The following is a 16,061-nucleotide window of genomic DNA, read 5'->3' as shown; positions in this document are numbered from 1 at the left end:
GGTCGGTACTGCTGGGCCTTCATGGCCTGTTTTGGCGGAGTTTAATTTGTTTTAGTACAGTATTGCTGTAAGATTTCGACTGGAGTAGAATATATCCCAACTCCACATACGGATAATGTGTGAACTTGTCCCATTTAGTAGCCTGATAGTCCACTGTGTGATATACACATATTTTTTAGGAACTTGTACAGTATGTGACATGAAACACTTTGCTGAGATGATACTAGCATCCGTACAGGGACTGTACAGAGAAATCAGATTTGTAACATCTGCCTGTCACCTTATGGTGGGCACTGAAGACAATGTTAGCAACTATCCTATTCCATTCACATGAAAGAATGGCCGAGGTAAGTATCCTTTGTGGTCATTTCGCGAGACTGGCGTGCTAGGAAGTAATATATCCCCCAAAACACACTCTCCTGAATTTTTTTTCTCAACACATAAATACCTCTCTATGATGAGTAACACGTCTCTTATAGCATCGACCAGGAACATCGTCGTTTTTGTTGTTGTTTTTGACTGTCCTGTAATATTCTCGCAATCCTATGACACAAAGCTATAACTTTTATTAATTAAACCTGGTACTGCCTAAATCTGAGGAACAAAGATTATAAAAAAGATTGGTCTAGAGATGTTTTGTATCTAACCTCATTCTAGGATGATTAAACACATTCCCTTAAGATTCTTATAGATGAATCTGAACCCGGCTTATACTTTAGCATGCTCTGGGTGCTTACGCCGAAGTCTTTTACGGTAGTTAATGTTTCCACTATAGTGTAAATATAAAGGAAAGGCCTTTAAGCCCTATTTTGGTGCAATATTTGTATTTATTTACGTTCAGGTCTACTACACCAGCAATCACTAATCCTCCATGGTTACTCTGGAAATTCGCTACTGTCGTCTTATAGACAACTCCATCTGTAAACATCCTAGACCTCAACAAATACCCAGCTGTATAGCATGATGTAGGTTACATGGTAACAGTATTAATGATTTCCCTTCCATTCCTTTCTCATGCACTGTGAAACGTCCCCTTAGAAAAATTATACAATACTGTGCTTAAACTGACACACAATATTTTTAGCGCAACGCAATCTGACTTTCAAAAATCCCTACAAAAGAATGGCCCTGGCTAACATTAACCTATACCTTTCACAAATCACTTACCTCACCAAAAATCTTGGTTACTCGAACTACTGCAATACAGCGAGCACCACTACTGCCAGCTAAATAAAGATTCAAACTACGGAAGGCACTACCTACTGATGGGCACAGTTAGCAAATGAAAGATTTTAATAGAGAACAATCAATGTATTTAACTTAATAGTCATAATATATATATATATATATCAGTTCATGACATCAATTCTTACAAATTTCAAAACTCCGCCATCTCTCTCCCCACGTCCACCACTGCTGGCGGCCCACCTCCAACTGCGCAACGCTACGCGCTGTTAGCATGCAGCTGCTGCTGCCCAACACTACAATGGCAGACAACAATGCAAACCAGCCACAGACTGCACACGGCACATCCAGTGATTTTCATACAGAGCGCTACGTGGCGGCGGCGTTAGCAATAAAAAAAAAAACCTAAACAGCCTACTTACATAGCCCCCATGCTCCCCACAAAAAATTTACAAATTGTTTTGGGCAGTGGCCAATACAGATTTGAAATTTTTTTCATAATTACAATAACAAGGAAATGAAATGCACACACTTATCGATACAATGTTGGTCAAAAGCTAAAATTTTCTCACAGTCCATAAAGACAGACCTGATCAGTCATCAAAGTAAAATTGCAGTGTTTTTCTCAAAGTCTGAGTAATAAAAGAAAATGCACATGGAAGTAGTGGATTTCCATGCAGTCTTGAAGAAGTAGTGTTGTCCTTCCAATGGAAAGACTGTGCTGACTCTTGACATGCAGACAGGTAATGGGCCACAACAGAGCAAACCCACAGCAGAGTCAGTCGAAGTTTTGAAGAATATTGGTAGTTTGGTCAACACAGAGTAGACCCATTGTAGTCCTGGTAGAGATTACTTTATTGGTGGGCCACCAGAAGTGCAGACCCACTGCAGTCCTTGTAGAAATAATGGTACTGGTGAGTCATCAAAGATGTAAACCCACTTCAGTCCTTGTAGAGATAGCCAGCAGCCATCTCTTGCGACTGTGCAGGAACACAATCACCATCGAAGAGTCTTGCGGAGAATATAGCAAGTCCATAAACCACCACTTGTGCACGCACAAAGATTTTGGAATTGTCCTTAGAACCAGCAATGCTGTTAACCAGTCCCTTGCTGAATTAACAACACATGTGCAAACACTAACAGTCCCTACTTCTCACATATTGTCCATATACTATGACCAACAGGAACACGTGCAGTGAAATGATACTTAATTTGAAGAACTGGTGTCTATACAATTATAAATTTAAAACATAAAAATACAATTACAAAGGCACAAAATACATCATTAAAGAACATAACAATACAGATAACATTTGTAGTAAAATGGGCTTTACAAAAGAATAGAAATAAACATATACATCAGTGTTACAGGAATTATGACATAAGTAAATACATAAAAGATCAGAATAATTATTGAAACATCAACTTCACACATAAGCATTAAAACAGAACAGAATAAATAATGTCTAAACATCTTTACAAAGAAAATAACATATTATCAGAAAAATTCTACAACGGAAATCTTATTACCTAAACACATAAAGACAGGACAAACACAGATTCACACAGATTCACATAGCGTAATAACACAAAATACAGGACAGGGTTTGTTTTCAGTGTGACATTTGGTACTGCAGTCCAACCCAAAACGTCATTCTGTAGATCTTTCCTCTTATCTCAACATTTGTTTCCACCAAAAATATCCTATGCAAGCATGCTTTCTGTATTTTGTTCACATCCTCTTACAAAAATAGTTTCCCTCCACTGTACACTACTTTTTTTGCCAAATCATTTTCTTATAGCTTCTCAGTGCATTTCTTCCAATTCATCACAACTCGTTCTCTTTTATAGCCTATCCCATCTTAAGCTAACTTAAATCTACTGAGCTCAGATGCTAAACTAAGGGATGAGGCAATGCAGCAGCACAAAACAATTAATTCAAACAGCAATGAAAAAAATGGAAGTTGTCAAAGCAAGCAGCAATATTACAACTAATATAAGGCAATGTGCAGCAAACAAGAAAAAAAAACCGTACTAAAATGGCTTAACAGAGTAATACAAAGTCAAATTCAGTAACATTATGCCTGGCAAACAGCAGCAGCAAATGCAATAACGTGTATCTGACAAAGCTGAAGCAGAAAAAATATTACAGTAAAAATGTTTAATACCTATGTCACATCTTAACACTAGAGTGATGCATCACGAGAACATACGTTAGCAGATCAGTTACCAAATCGTACAAAAATTATTTTTGCAATTCCTGTGAAGGGAAATGTCTATTTGTGCTCTCTTTTCTAAGAAAGTACATCATAAAATGATTCTTTACTGGGTCTGTAGACAGAAAATAGTGATATTAGTACATCAATTAAATTTTATTTTAACCAATGCTGCAGAGCAGATAGAAACTGGATATTAAACAAAATGAGCAATCTCTCAGCTAGAAAGACAATAGATATAAAATGTTTCTCATCATTTCATTTCAGTAAATATCATAAATTAAGAGCTTCACAGTGTAATTATATGTTTTCAAGTTTGGGCGTGTCGTATTTCCGAAGCTTTCTACAAAGGAATGTCAATAGCGAGGTTAATGGCCTCCTTTTTTCTCCACCTGTGAAAGGCACACACTAATGACTTTTTCTCAAGGCAGCTGGCACACCTGGACGCTCACAACGCATTACGTCACGGTCACTTACCTTTCATACCGAAATATTTACGACAGCAGTTTCAGCTACGGTGGCAGTCTCATATAAAAAATTTCACAGGTCAAGAATTTGCGTTATTCATCTGTAGAAACAAAATCCCATTGATATAAGTGCCCAAAAAATTTTCGTCGGCATTGTAATACATTCACGCATTTACATACATTTCATAACCCTTAAAGTACGATTCTTGGTTTCCAACAACCTTTCTCACAAACCAGAGTCCCTAACCACTACTCATTATTCGTTACCTTATTCGTCGACACTTCTTCAATATTTCATCATATACAGATCCGTAGCATAATCAAATAACTCATATAGCATCAGCATATTGATGATAAACATACCGCAACAGCATAATACACATCGTCGTCGTGATAATAACATCATAACAGATCAATCACATCTCAAAATCGTCGTAGCTTTCTGAATATTTTAAAACCTAAAAAAAATTCTCGGCTCATTTCAAAAGTGTCATCTACCTCAAACGTACTTTAAAAATCATGATCCCATACCAAATATGTCATTCAAAGCTCTCATAGTATCACAATGATTCCGAAAAAATATGAACAGTTCACAAAGTAAAGACAAAATACAATTTCATAAGTGTGAAGTTATCCACCTGCGGTAGTAAAAATATGTTTGTGTCTCTGTCAAATAATCAGATAGCTGTGTAATTCTGTGTTAGTGAAATATGGTACCGATGTGTAAAATTGTATAAGCAAATGCCATATTAGCTAGGGCTTATTGTGCTTGCCAAACACATGGTACACAAAGTAGGCGTGTACCCCCCTGAGGATTAATGTAACTACATCCTCAGGTGTTACAGATTACAGCAATGGAATGAAATGTATCACGGAAAACCTTTGTATCATTGTAATCCAAAAATCTTTAAGAATAACTGTTTTAAGTACAAAATTAATCACTCAACTACGTGTACTGTAGCGCTAAACTGTGCGTCGTGTTGTAAGATAATCTCTGTGGAAGTGTTGTAGTTATCGTCCTCCGAAAGCTAAGTTCTGCAGAAGTCAATGTACTTACCTCACGATAAACAAAAGCGAAATGCTTTGCGTATAGATATCGTAGTTACTACGCTTATTGCCGTGATGAAGTAGGTAGTGTACTGTAACGTATTGTTGTGCTACAGAAAAGGCTGTCTCACTGTAGCTATACCACAAAGTTACTACTAAAACATGTTTTCCTTTCCAGAATAATTCAGAAAAACTGTGCAGATATAAAACAGATACACCGCAAAAGCACAATGTAAATTGTCACATTAGTAGCGTCGTGATATAATCGTGAAGCTATCAAAGAAACCAAATGCTAAGTCATCTTTAATCTCACAGAAAGTAATTCAAATAAAGAATGTCTTTTCAACTAAACCAAAATGTTGCATTAAAATCTCATTAACAGTACCAGTATACGTTCTAAGTATGTTAGCCTTATAGTCGTTACGTAATCCTGCAACTAACAAGCAAGAATGTACAAATACAACACTGTGTCGTCTGTTCACTATAACAATGCATTCGTAATTTCTGTTTAAATAAGTTCTCTTGGTTCTTGACTGGATATTTAACTTCAAACATTGTTGCATGTTAAAAGTTTCTCAGTGTGACAAAGCATACTAGAAATGTGAAGTGAAATGTTTTATGACAAAGACAAAGTTAAAAAGCAGATTATCTTTCAATAAACGGTTTTACAAGTGAAATGTAGTACAATCCTTTACTCTTCCTAGTGCTCAGAGTTAACTTGAACGCAATTATCATGTGGTGTACGTCAGTAAAGAATACTGGAATTTTTCTGAAGGATAGCTTATGTTATTTTTCTCTGAGCCAGCCGGCGCACGCGGCTGCCTGCGGTGCGAGTCATTGTCTGTCTCTTAGTTGCCGCGCCGTTATTGGGATTAGGAGACTTAACTTCTACAAATTCACCTTGACGAGAAGGCCCTGCCCTGTTTGAAGCTCGCCAGTTCTGATGGAATTCAGGTCTGTCGTTTTGTCGGTAGTTTACATAGTTTCTTGTTTGTCGGTCATGTGGTGGAGAATTTCTCCCTGAATCGCAACTGCGCGCTGGACCGTTGCGTCTGAAGTTATTCTGTCTCCCTTGATAATAATTGTTTTTGTTCCCATATTGTCTGTTTCTATAGTTATCTCTGTCATATTCATTACTACGGAAATGTGATCTTTCTCTGTAACTATTGTTACTCTGCCAGTGCTTGTCATACGGGTGGTGTCTGTTTTGGTCACGATTTGTGTTGTGAGAATAGCCTTGCCATGTCCAGTTATTGTTTCTGTCGTCACGGAATTGTGACGGATGTGACCTGTAGTGATTGTTTTCCTGTTTTCATATCCGGCTACGATCTGTGTCAATTTCTAATTCTTGTAAGAATCCCTGAAAAGCTTCAATGTCATCTTTGCAACGTCGTGCCAAAATAATATTTCTTAAATGTTCAGGCAATTTGATTAAGTAAATGCGGATGAGTTCTGAGGGGCTGTATGGGTTTGAAAGATACTGATTCTTATGTAACATGTCTTCAAAATATTTCACAAGACTGGAAAATTTAGATTGTTCGAAATGTTTCATCATAATGATATGTTTTACTCGGTCTTGTGTAACTTTAGACCAATATGCTGAGAGGAAGGCATGATAAAATTCTCCTTCACTGTGACAATCGTGAATGACCGATCGCATTCTTACAGCTGGTTCATTCTCCAAGTAGCCACACATAAATTCTAATCTGTGCTCTAATGACCAGTTGGGAGGAAAACAATGAGAGAATTGATGAAGCCACGCTTGTGGATGAATGTCGCTGCCAGAATTCTTAAATGTTTTTAATTTATGTGTAGTAATGAACAGCTTATAGTCAAAATCATCATGTCGGCGAGTCGCATGTCGATCATTGTTACATCGTTTCGGCGGTTCCATCTCAAAATTCAGTGTACCTTGCCAATTTCTTTCATGATTTCCGAAATGTCCTGTGTTATTATTTTGTGGTTGTTCTGTATTTCTATGTCCCTCTTCCCATACTGGGGCGCGAGTGTCCTCTGAAATATGTAATTCTTGTATTACTTGAGGCAACTGATCTTGTACTTCCCGCATTTCTCTTTTGTACTGTGTTGATTTGATTTTGATTCTGTTTGAATTTTCTAATTTGTTCATACTCTTCAGTGTCAGTGAAGGCTACAGGTTTTGTGTCATTCAGATCATCTACCTTTGTAGATAAGTTAGTGAACTGATCTGAAAGTTCGGCTACTTAATCAAATAGTGAAATTATTTCCTCTGTGTGTTTTTCTGAACCAAGTTTCAGAGTGTCCATTTGTGTTGAAATCGTATCTGTGTCCTTTAAGTTTTCCTGAGTTTTTGCAAGTTGCGTAACCGAATCGATAGATGCAACTGAGTCAATTTTAGCTTGCAGGGTCTCATTATTTTCATGAACAATAGTTTGCAGTTCTTTTATGGCTGCTTCGTGATTCTGTAATGCATTTTCATGCCGCGAAAAAATAGGTTGAAAATTCTCACAAATTTGTGTTTTTACGTCGTTACAGACTTTTTGACATTTCGATTCAATGTTACGTAACTCATTAGTTAAATCTTCACGTGTTTGTTCAAGCGCGGTGTCTAATTTCCGAAGTTTTTGTTCCATTGTGTCTAACTTTTGAAGATTTTGTCCCATTTGTTTTTGATTTTGTTCAGGCGTTGTGTCTAACTTTTGTAGCCTTTGTCCCATTTGTTGCATTTACTGTAATAACAGTGCACTGGTGTCTGAAACATGTTCCTCAGTGCTATTCAGCAGTGCATTTGAACCGGCAATATTCGCATTTTGAAAAGCAGAAAAGTCTTGATTTATTTGAGAAAACGGTGAGGACGCAAGATCTGAATCTACAGTATTTGCAAGATTGTGTCCTGTCATTTCGGAATCCTGAGGCGACCTGTTGCCGACCGATCGATCGATAACGCTTTCCTGTTCACTAATTGTTTCACTGCCTACACCATTATTTGCAGCCCGCTCCATTTCCCTATGCACTAGTCCAAATTACTACTTTGAACATTAGTTAATTCATTACATGGTGGCGCTAACACACTGGTTTCATCTTCACTGTCATTTCTCAGTTTACTTTGGAGCCTAGTATTACGTTTCTCACACGCCATTATTGTCACAATATTTCACATGATAACACAGAAAAGCACAATTTGAAGAGCAAAAATAAGAGAACACATTAACATAGCAAATAATATCTAGTTAATTGCAAGTGCAGCTGCGAAATACTTGGCGCAAACCTACATCCATGCCAAAACTGTTTTACTGTACAACAATGAAAAACAATTACAAAGGAGATTCTCTCTACAATTACGCACTAACAATAAACAAAATCTACACTAATTACACAAACGACAAGAAATAATCAGAAGATTCCAGTGAGGTATCCTCGGCTAAGGGTCGACATATGAAACGTCCCCTTAGAAAAATTATACAAGACTATGTTTAAATTGACACACAATATTTTTAGCGCAACGCAATCTGACTTTCAGAAATCCCTACAAAAGAATGGCCCTGACTAACATTAACCTATACCTTTCACAAATCACTTACCTCACCAAAAATCTTGGTTACTCGAACTACTGCAATACAGCGAACTACTGCCAGCTAAATAAAGATTCAAACTACGGAAGGCACTACCTACTGATGGGCACAGTTAGCAAATGAAAGATTTTAATAGAGAACAATCAATGTATTTACCTTAATAGTCATAATATATATATATATATCAGTTCATGACATCAATTCTTACAAATTTCAAAACTCCGCCATCTCTCTCCCCACGTCCACCACTGCTGGCGGCCCACCTCCAACTGCGCAACGCTACGCGCTGTTAGCATGCAGCTGCCGCTGCCCAACACTACAATGGCAGACAACAATGCAAACCAGCCACAGACTGCACACGGCACATCCAGTGATTTTCATACAGAGCGCTACGTGGCGGCGGCGTTACCAATAAAAAAAATCTAAACAGCATACTTACAACTGATCAAGTAATTGTCTATACACCTCTGTGCATCACCTAAAGTCTTTTATGCTTCATAGAAAACAGGTCGTCTTTTTCTTGAGTTCTTTCTGTTACATGTGCAACTGGAGTATATGATCCTAGCATCCATATGATGCAACTGCTTTGCGGGTCTAATACAGCCAATCAGGTAACGTGATCCTTATCAGTAATAGTGTTTTTTATGTGGAAACGTCTGTTTCGTGGATGATTTACATTTCTCTCAGCCTGACCTCTGCTTTGACTTTATCAGGTCAGTTAATCCTAGCTATTTTATAGTAGCCACTGTTTTCAGTGGCAATGTAGAAGATCATTATTAGTTTTTTTTTCTTCCCCTACGTGTGCATAGTATGTTACATCCAATGTCAACTCCATGCAGAAAGCAAACGAGCTCACGAATTCGTGGAATGACTTTAACACCTTAGGAAAATAACGAAGGAACGCCCCTTCTGATGTAATGATTTTAATAACGACTCTTTACCGGAAATAACCTTAGAGAGGCATGTAATAAAAAATATTACAGCAGTTGACAAAGCATGCATTCTGGCGAGCTGCAGTTTCTCGAGTCTGGGCCATATTACCTTGCAGAGGTCGGGTCTTGTGGTCAGTGCAGCTCTGTAGCAACATCTTGATGGTTGCTATTTATTGTTTGTGGTCGAATTTTACCAGTTAGTACCTGGTGTGAGAGAGATACAGAACGTTCTCTTCTCACTTTCATTCTCTCCAATGTATGTGTGTGGGACACTTATGGCAATTACTATTACCAGATAAATGTGCCAGTGTGCTTCAGAGAGAGACAATTCTCCTTCTAACTTGCTCCAGCGGGCGACCACTATTGGATGTTAACTATCATTTACGTAGTTGCTGGTCTACCATTGCTGACGGCCAGGGTGTTGGATGTCTGTGAGTTAAGACTTGCTGACTGCAGATTCTTATGCTGGTGGCCAGAAATATCTCCAGCAAACTGCACTTCCCTGACCGGTAGCAGTTATATGATTTTTATACATGACGCCCACGCCTGGTAGTACTTTCCTCGCCCGGACTCTGTGATGAGGCGATGGCTGGCAGGTGGCAGCACTAGGCTCTGAGCACGCAATTTGCAGAGTCGTGATTGACCACAGTTGTGATGACAAGTGGGCCTCCAAATAACAGTTTTACCTTGTTATAAAATAAAGTGTGTATCATTGCTAATTAATGACACTGATGCTGGTAGTTGTTTACAGTATAAACTTAGTTGGTTCAAATGGCTCTGAGCACTATGCGACTTAACTTCTGAGGTCATCAGTCATCTAGAACTTAGAACTAATTAAACCTAACTAACCTAAGGACATCACACATCCATGCCCGAGGTAGGATTCGAACCTGCGACTGTAGCGGTCGCTCGGTTCCAAACTGTAGCGCCTAGAACCGCACATATACTTAGTGATGTGTTGAGAATATACATACTTGGATTTTACCATCATTATTTACAAGTGCACTACTAGAAAGAGTCCCCACAAACAAACACTTGCTTAAATTACACTTAAAGGCTTTGCATGAGAAAATCAGGAAATGAAATGATATTAACATGTCATACCTTGTTCATGGGGGAAATAGAGATGAATCTCAAAAGGTACTGGAAATGACTTCCCTCAACTTGTAAACACAGTTGAACACGACGCTACAGATTATCGAATGTTGCTTCCAGAACCTCTGGTGTCACTGCCTGGATTTCATGGATAATGATCTCTCGTAAATCCTCCAAGTTGCGTGATTTGTTCCTGTAGACCTTGCCTGTTAGGCCACGCCAGAGGACAAAGTGACGTGGCGTTAAATCAGATGATCTTGGGAGCCACAGTCCTTTCGAAATCACTCTGCTGGGGAACAATGATTTGACCTCAGTCATGGTCATTCGAGACGTGTTGCATGTGGCGCCATCCTGTTGCTTTCAGCCGTGGCTAAGTTCTTCATTGTCCAACTGATTCGCAAATTTCCGGAACATTTCCATGTAAACTGCACTTGTCATAGTAAAAAAGAAAAACAAAATTGGTCCAATGGTGTGACCCTGTGATATTGCAAAGAACGCGCCAGTCTTTTGTGAATGCAGGGGGTTGCTTGACCAGTGCATGCTGATTTTCATTACACCTACCTCGAGATGACTGGGTGATTATGTTGTCCTCATCATTTCATCATCATGCATGAAAGTGGCGAGACTGGACTGAGCAAAGGCTGTGAAATTGTACGGACGCTGATAACCGCGCAGTTGAGCCCCCCAAAAACCAATCATCATCATCATTATCATCACATTACAGACGTGTATTCTGGGAGTTTACATAGTCAGAGAGGTGGAACCATGCCTCATCACTGAACCATGTGTAATGAAATATTCCTGGCCTCTGAGCAACAAATTGCTGAAAGCAATGGCAAAATATAATGCGTTTGTCACTGTGAGTGACATTCAGTTCCAACAACTATAAACCTGTATGGATACATGCCGGCTTTCTTCACCTCTCCGTGAAGTTCCACATCCCAGAGATAAACGTCGAACGGACTTTGCAGGAGAGGCCAACAATGGTTGTTTCACGTCAGTCAAATTTTCTTCCGATATCGGCGGCTGCCCCCTCCATGAAGATCTAACATCGTTCTACTGCTTTCCATCTTGTTCAGTAACTTTTGTATGTAGCACTTAGACAGTAGATGCTGGTCACCAAACCGTTCAACAAACATTGGCTGACATGACTTAAAGGAACCAGTAATCAAATATTGTTTCATAAGCCACACGTGCTCTTCGACACAATAGCGATATATTGTTCTTAAACAATGGAAACTGAGGTCTAGCGATAGCGACGCGCGGAAACACAGTGTTGCACCAAACGATGTTGCGGAGTGCAGTGTTGCCACGTCAAAGGTAACAAACTACACGGTGCAATTTCAGCGGGATTATTACACATTTGTGAGGTCTCTTTCATGTGGGACACCCTGTATAATGTGATTCTTGAGTTTCTCCAGGCCAATTTGATAATCAAAGGATCCACGGGCGTACTGCCGGTCTACAGTGTCCAACGGGCACATTTCGGCGATCATACTTGTCGCCATCATCAGGTGAACTGACAGACTGAGCTCCTGTGAACTTGCCGGCACGGAGATCCGTGCGCTATGGCTGCTCAGAGGGAAATGGGTTCGGTCGCGGCGGCGGCCGCTTTAAATACCCTCCGCCTGCGGCGCACTCCCTCCGCTGTCCGCGCCCCGCGCCACGGTCGCGCGGTGGAACAAATTGCAACGGCGTCTGAGATGACGTCGGTGTGATGGCTTTGTCCGCCGTGGTCGTCACAACTATACATTTGCTCGATTTACTCTTGATTAACCCAATCGCCGGTTCCCAAACCTTGCTAAGATTACAGCCACAGTCACGGTTCATGAGGTCGTCATTGGTGCGAATTTCGATGGCCTCTCTAACAACGCTGTCCCAGTATCTCGACGTCTGTACCAGAATCCTCGTGCGTTGATACTCCATAGCGTGATTTTCCGACAAACAATGTTCAGCGACCGCCGACTTGCTCGGATACATCAGTCGAGTGTGCCACTGTTGTTCACGGCATCGATCCTCGGCGGTACGCATCGTCTGACCAATATGCGACTTGCCACATTGACACGGAATCTGGTACACGCCGGCCTTCCTCAAACCGAGGTCATCTTTGGCGCTCCCCACCAGTGCACGAATTTATTCGGAGAACAAAACACAGTTCCGACCCGGTGTTTGACGAGAAGACCACTGAACTTTTTAGGCATGTCTTGACTTATCTTTTTAATGGAGAACACTACGAACAAACGGAGGGAGTCGCCATGGGTAGCCCACTCTCACCGGTGCTAGTGGATTGTACATGGAGAACTTCGTGGAGGAAGCCCTGTCGTCATCCGAATGGAAACCTACTTGCTTTTTCCGTTACGTAGACGACACGTTCGTCATATGGCCACATGGTATGGATTAACTCCTTGACTTCCTTACACATCTAAACTCCGCACACCCCAACATCAAATTCACTATGGAGACTGAAACGGAGGGTAAATTACCTTTCCTTGACGTCTTGGTCAAGAGAAAGACTGACGGCACCCTAGGTCATGTGGTATATCGGAAGACAACGCACACTGATTTGTATTTGCACGCAGACAGCTGTCACCACTCTTCACACAGGAATGGGGTACTTAAAACTCTAGTACATAGGGCGCACACTATCTCTGACGCAGAGAGTCTACCGCACGAATTCCAATATCTGAGAACTGTATTTCGAAAAAATGGGTACTCAGAGTGGCAAGTTCAACGTGCTCTCTGTCCAACCACTACAGCACAACCTGTGGAGATGGATGAAATCATGAGGGATGAGGTAGGCACTGCGTTTATTCCATAAACAGGCGCACTCTCGGGGAAAATCGCCCGCATTTTGAAGAAACACCGGGTCGGAACTGTTTTTTGTTCTCCGAATAAAACTCGTGCACTGGTGGGGAGCGCCAAAAATGACCTCGGTTTGAGGAAGGCCGGCGTGTACCAGATTCCGTGTCAATGTGGCAAGTCGCATATTGGGGCGCGGATAGCGGAGGGAGCGCGCCGCAGGCGGAGGGTATTTAAAGCGGCCGCCGCCGCGACCAAACCCATTTCCCTCTGAGCAGCCATAGCGTACGGATCTCCGTGCCAGCAAGTTCACAGGAGCTCAGTCCGTCAGTTCACCTGATAATGGCGACATGTTTGATCGCCGAAATATTGTGCCCGTTGGACACTGTAGACCAGCAGTACACCCCTGGACATTTTGATTGTCCTGTATAATCCTACAGTTTCATACTGCTCAAAGGCAAACTTATAGTGAAGTCATCGTTTTTAACAAACTAATAATGCAGTGATGAGTTGCTCATACATGTGGTACATACTCGTTGCAATGTACTATTTGTTTAATGCGGGATACCAATGTATTCGTTAGAAATATCAGAATATGATAAGTAAATATACTTGTTGCAGTATATTATTTGTTTAATGTGGGATATCGATGAATTTGTTAAAAAGTCAGAGTATGATAATTAAGTATTTGTTTAAAATATCTTACTCTGCTAATTGTATAATGTGGGATAATGGTGTAATTTTTTTTAGCATGCTACTTGTTCAATGTGGGATGCCAGTACATTTGTTAAAGAAATCACAGTATGCTAACTAATAATTTTGAGATATCAGTGTGTTTGTTAAAAATATCAGATTATGATAATTGAGAAATGTAGGAAGTTGGTGTATTTATTTAAAATATTACACTGTGCTAATTGTTTAATATTGATTTATTTGTTTGAGAGTGCTTTTTGTTTAATGTGGGATACCAGTGAATCTGTTAAAAATACTACAGTTTGTTAATTGATAAACGTAGAATATCGGTATATCTGTTTAAAATATCACACTGTGCTAATTTTTTAAATATGGGATATTGGTGTATATGTTTACAGGGTGTAAGTTATTGAGCTATATGAAATAAAATCGTCGTAACTTCTGAATGGTTTGCGTTAGGATGTTCAAACTACACGGTTGGCTGCGGGGCACGATGGGAATTAGTATGATTTTGTTTAGCGACGAAGCCCACTTTTATTTGAATGGGATCATCAATAAGCAATATCGCCACATTTTGGGGATTGAGAATCCGTAATTCGCGATCGAATAGTCTCTTCAACCTCAATGGGTGACGGGGTGCATTGTGCATTGTGCAATTTCCAATCAAGAAATAATCGGTGCGATATTCCTTAACGGCACGGTGAGTACCGAATGGTACGTGAAGGTTTTGGAAGATGATTTCATCCCCATTATTCAAAGTGACTCTGACTTCGACAAGACGTGTTTCATGAAAGCCAGTGCTCGACCCCATAGAAGCAGGAGAGTGTTTGATGTCCTGGAGGAGCACTTTGGGGACCGCATTCTGGTTCTGGGGTACCCATAGGCCACTGGCATGGGTTTCGATTGGCCGCCATATTCTCCGGATCTGAACACCTACAACGCCTTTTTCTGGGGCTATATTGAAGACAAGGTGTACATCAATACCCCGAAACCATTTCTGAACTGAAAACAGCCGTTCAGGGTGTCATCGACAGCAGCGATGTTCCAACACTTCAGCGGGTCACGCAGAATTTCGCTATTCGTCTCCGACACATCGTTGCCAATGATGGCAGGCATTTCGAACATGTCATAACCTAGATTGCAATGTCTGTAGTGATGTTTACATGTTGAGTAAAGTGTGTGCACGCCGTAGTTTGTAACTGTTCAAAAATTTGTGTGGAATCTTATGGGACTTAACTGCTAAGGTCATCAGTCCCTAAGCTTACACACTACTTAACCTAAATTACCCTAAGGACAAATACACACACCCATGCCCGAGGGAGGACTCGAACCTCCGCCGGGACCAGTCGCACAGTCCATGACTGCAGCGCCTATGACCGCTCGGCTAATCCCGCGCGGCGGAGTTTGTAACTACTTTACGTTTTTGCTCATATAGTTAAATAATTATCACGCTGTAAATATCGTACTGGTCTAGTTATTTAACATTTAAAGTCTCATATTTGTGCGCATCGTCGTGAAAAGTATGTATTTTGAAATAATCGGCAAAATTTTAATAACTTACCTCAAAATTGTAAAAAGCAATGGTAGGTGCTTAGACTTCAAAGTGTCATGACGCTCTTCATTTATAGCAATTCAGCAGCACTGCAGACTGTAATGTGAAAATGTCTTACATCTTAAAGTATATTATTTCCCTCAGTTTATTAGAATGTGGTACGATGTCATTCAATTATGGTAATTCATCTGTGCCCCAGTTACACATTGTACAGTAAAAGTGTCTGATACAAATTACGTTAATATTGCCAGCCATTTCGCAGAATACGTCGTGGCTTCAGTAAATAATTGTAATTTAGTCTCCTCACTCACACAGTGTAATTTCAAAGTGTCTTACCAAACAAATTATGGCTACATTTACCAACATTTTTAAGTATGCTAACTCTGCTGCTGATGACCCTTTCAATACAGTGCAGTGCACAAATGACGAAACTCCCACAGTGTAGTAAATGTATTAGTAATGAAAGTTAAAAGGGGGAGGGGTGTGTTTGATTTAACTCATCCAATTGGCCTGCAGAGAGGGGT

General features: G+C 40.2%; 1 protein-coding gene across 2 annotated transcripts in view; it reads left to right on the top strand.

Annotated features, from left to right (window-relative positions):
- Positions 1 to 16,061, top strand: part of LOC126365981 (uncharacterized) — a 155,349-nt gene that overhangs the window by 85,199 nt on the left and 54,089 nt on the right. The gene's annotated exons all lie outside the window — the stretch shown is intronic.

The sequence above is a fragment of the Schistocerca gregaria genome, chromosome 4 (assembly GCF_023897955.1).
Source record: "Schistocerca gregaria isolate iqSchGreg1 chromosome 4, iqSchGreg1.2, whole genome shotgun sequence".
NCBI lineage: Eukaryota > Metazoa > Arthropoda > Insecta > Orthoptera > Acrididae > Schistocerca > Schistocerca gregaria.
The sequence above is the reverse complement of the archived record's forward strand: the minus strand, read 5'-3'. Positions and strand labels throughout refer to the sequence as shown.